The 3,706-nt window shown below is 47.9% G+C and overlaps 1 long non-coding RNA gene across 1 annotated transcript; it reads right to left on the bottom strand.

Moving 5' to 3' along the window:
* Nucleotides 1-2,132: 2,132 nt before the first annotated feature.
* On the bottom strand, nt 2,133-3,485 carry LOC146642466 (uncharacterized). Its single transcript, XR_014909625.1, has 2 exons — nt 3,070-3,485; nt 2,133-2,767 (listed from the first exon to the last, which is right to left on the bottom strand). It is a non-coding gene; the product is annotated as an uncharacterized LOC146642466 (long non-coding RNA).
* Nucleotides 3,486-3,706: the final 221 nt, after the last annotated feature.

Genomic DNA, 3,706 nt, shown 5'->3' with positions numbered 1-3,706 from the left:
AATGAAATACAAAACACACAAAACTGCGAATACTGGGCCCACATGGCCCAGGACCATGACACTTGGTCAATGTAACTGAAATATAGATGGTCAGTTAATCCAAAATTTTGTTCCATTTACTTAATATTGTAAACTGAACGTAATCAAAATTGTACTTAATATTAAATATGGTAAATGGCCTGTATTTAGTCCCTATGTGTCATGGTCTCCGTGCCTGCCCGGTCGGCCCCACAAGGCTACAATTGCTGTTTCTGTTCTCTCCCTCTCTGCCTGGGCGGAGCTCACTGTGGGCTCCTGCCCTTGGCCCACACACACACCTGACAACACTCACCCATCATCACCGGGAGCACTATTTGAGGCTGGAACACAGATCCTCTCGTCGCTGGATGATTGTACCCCTAACGTTAGTGTTCTCACAGCTCTTGTGCTTCATATTCGTGATTTGTGATTAGTTGGTGACCTGCCTTCTCGTCTGCCTCAGATCTCCCCCCCCCCCCGGGACCTGCGACCTCCCTGCTGCGGGAACGTGTGTGAGTGTGAGCGAAGAAGACGTGAGCGAGTTACCCTGTGATTCCCCCGGAGTTTTGGATCCCTTCACTGTACATATATTGCACTGGCACTGTAAATAAACTACACCTTGGAGATACCTTACCGCTCTGCGTTTGAATCCCTGTACCAGATCGTGACAGAATCATCCAGCCACGGAAATGGATTCAGCAGATCCAGCGGTCTCGACTCCCACCCTCGCCACTTTGGCCGCGATGCTGGCACGCCACGAGCAGATGTTCATTCACCTTCGAGCAGAGCTCGCGAACCTCACACAGGCCGTGGCCCGGCTAACACCGCTACCGGCCGCTCCACTGGTCGCCGCTCCTCCGTCGGAGGCGCCAGCTCCAGCAGTAAGTGTCGCGCCACCTGCTCCCTCACCTGTTCACGTTGACAGATTCCTCCCCACTCCCAGGGCTTTCACGGGAGAGACTGATAAATGTGCTGGTTTCCTCACTCAGTGTGCCCTTCAGTTTCGCCAGCAACCGCAAGCCTTTTCTACTGATGGTGCGAAAATCGCTTATATCGTCCAGTTACTCCAGGACCATGCTCTAACCTGGGCTCAAGCTGCGCTTCAGGCGGAGCCGGACATCACCTTTTCTGACTTTCTTACTAAGTTTAAAGGTGTGTTTGACAGGAAAGTCACAACTGCCACCGCCGGCCAGCGCTTGCTTGCGCTTAAACAAGGTAAACGCAGCATGGCTGATTTTTCTATTGACTTTTCTACCTTGGCTGAACAGGCGAAATGGGGGGAAGAGGCCCTTAAAAGTGCATTGCTCACTAATATTAATGAGGAAATAAAGAATGAACTAATGCTCCGTGAACTGCCTTCCTCCCTGGATGCGCTTCTGGTTTTGTGTATGCGGGTGGACGATCAGGTGCGCGCACATCGGAGCGCACGCGCGCGTTCGGGGCATGCCCCGCTGGACTTTTGTGGGACCCCTACTGCAGCCCATGGGTCGTGTGACGCCAACACCGGGGATGGGGAAGAGCCCATGCAGCTTGGGCGCTCACGGCTGTCGCCCGCGGAGCGCCAGCGCCGTCTTGCCTCCGGTGAGTGCGTTTATTGCAGCCGTAAAGGCCACTCTGTCTCCTCCTGCCCAACGCTGGCAAAAGGGCGCGCTCACCAGTGATCGTGAGGGTGCTGGTGGGCGATCTGTCGAGTGAAAGCCCTCTCCCCAGACTTCTTTTGCCGGCTACTCTGCGTGTTCGGACTGTTTCTCATTCTCTCTCCGTTCTCATTGACTCTGGGGCTGAGCAGAACTTTATTGACACCTCACTCGCCGCCAAACTGAACATCGCCTTGGAGCCTCTGTCACGCCCCCTCCGCGTTCACGCACTGTCGGGCCAGCGCCTGCCTGACATCACTCATGTTTCTGAATTCCTTTCATTATCTCTCTCGGGCAATCACGCAGAAAGGATTTGTTTTTTTTCGTTTAAGGCTCCTCTCACTCCGCTGGTTCTGGGTCACCCCTGGCTTGTGTAACACAGTAAGGGGAATTGTTGAAAAGAATATATCAATGGGCCAATAGGCTCGACTATAGGAGCACAGGGGTGTGTTCAAATGAGACACAGAGACAAGAATGTAACTCAAAAGAACCAGCCAACTTTAGTGACATAAACCATAAGGTTGACAAGCACAGGTTAAAGACACTTTACAATGGTAGAAAGGAAACTTACAAAAATTAAAAGAAAAGTAAAACACAAACTACTAAAGCAATGACTTGGCCAAGTGTTATTTTTGGTTTTCAGTGCTCGGGTTTCAATGCTCGGGTTTCAATGCTCGGGTTTCAATGCTCGGGTTTCAATGCTCGGGTGCACCCTAGTAACCTGACTCCTTAACTCTTATAGAAACAGATTACACAAATCCAATGCACATTCAAATGAAAATTTCACACTCTTTTCACATGTGGAGAATGCTCTACACAACAGCTCATTATTTAAAGTCCCAAATAAAAAATGTCCAAGGGGTAAAGTCCAAAAAATTCCCAGGGTGTGAAAGAAAATAGGGATGAAAGAATGTCAGTCAGTGGTCTTATGTATAACCAGCTGTGCGTGAAAGTGTGAGTGATACAGTCCTACCACACCGCAAGGTGCAGCAGATCATCAAGTGGAAAAGAAGCGAATCTCAGTCTCTCTAAGTCCAGGTGGGAAGGCTCGCCATCTATTTCACCGGAGGAATCCACCTCAGGAACAATTCAGCATACAAAAAAAACCTGACCTGTCAACAGACAGGGTCAGAAGAGCAATTCAAATATTAATTATGCTGTTCTAGCTATAATTCACAACTTAGGATTTTGTTTAAATCACATTCAACATAAATTTGCAATAAAAATACTCAATTTTGCAAAAATAAAACATCTCTCTTACATAAACTATGCATTAAACCAAGTAAAGTCAGTGCATATGCATATATGTCGCATATGCGGCAATTATTGATCAAACAATTGAGATTAATTCAGTTTCTCAACGATAAAATGTGAAACAGACATGAACTAACTGAGACATACAACATGTGCTCACCGATCTCAGCGCATCACGGCCGAAGACAATGGCATAGTGTCTCTCGGTCGGAAAATGCAGGGCTCTAAATAACGTAACAGGACATGTTTTCTCTTTAATAACCGTAATACGACATGAAGGAAAAATAAACATAAGTTGCGCTTCAAGTGTTACCTTACTTCTGGAAGCAGATTGAGATGAACTTCCAGGCAGTTGATAGCAACCAGAGCTAACAAAGGCTAACAGTTTAGCTCCACGCGGTACTTTTTAAAGTCACCAGAAAAATGCAGCATTTGCCTGCTTACTCACTGTGGCTACTTTTAACATGAAAGGTAGCTGATAACCAGTGAACTTATGTGCAACACAGTTGGTTGCAACTTATATCTAATACTTTTTTCCAGCTCAAAAGCTTCAGTCTCTCTTTTCTCCTGCCAGCATGCGACTACCTCCACACATAGCAGCGAACACAGAGCACGTAGGTGGGACATACAGCGGCAGGCTGCTCTCCCATTGGTCAAAACATACTGGGACCTGTGCATTTCGATTGGTTGGGCAGGCTGTCCATCTCTCCTCATATCAGTCCTTAAAGTGGTACCCCCATTTTATGTGGGTTACACTTGTCCTCCACAACCCGCATATCGACTGGGAGAAGGGTGCC

Source organism: Rhamphochromis longiceps, linkage group LG23 (assembly GCF_057381845.1).
Source record: "Rhamphochromis longiceps isolate RC_006_pf linkage group LG23, R_longiceps_female_GT1.1, whole genome shotgun sequence".
NCBI lineage: Eukaryota > Metazoa > Chordata > Actinopteri > Cichliformes > Cichlidae > Rhamphochromis > Rhamphochromis longiceps.
Note: the sequence above shows the minus strand (reverse complement) of the source record. Positions and strands in the feature narration are given on the sequence as shown.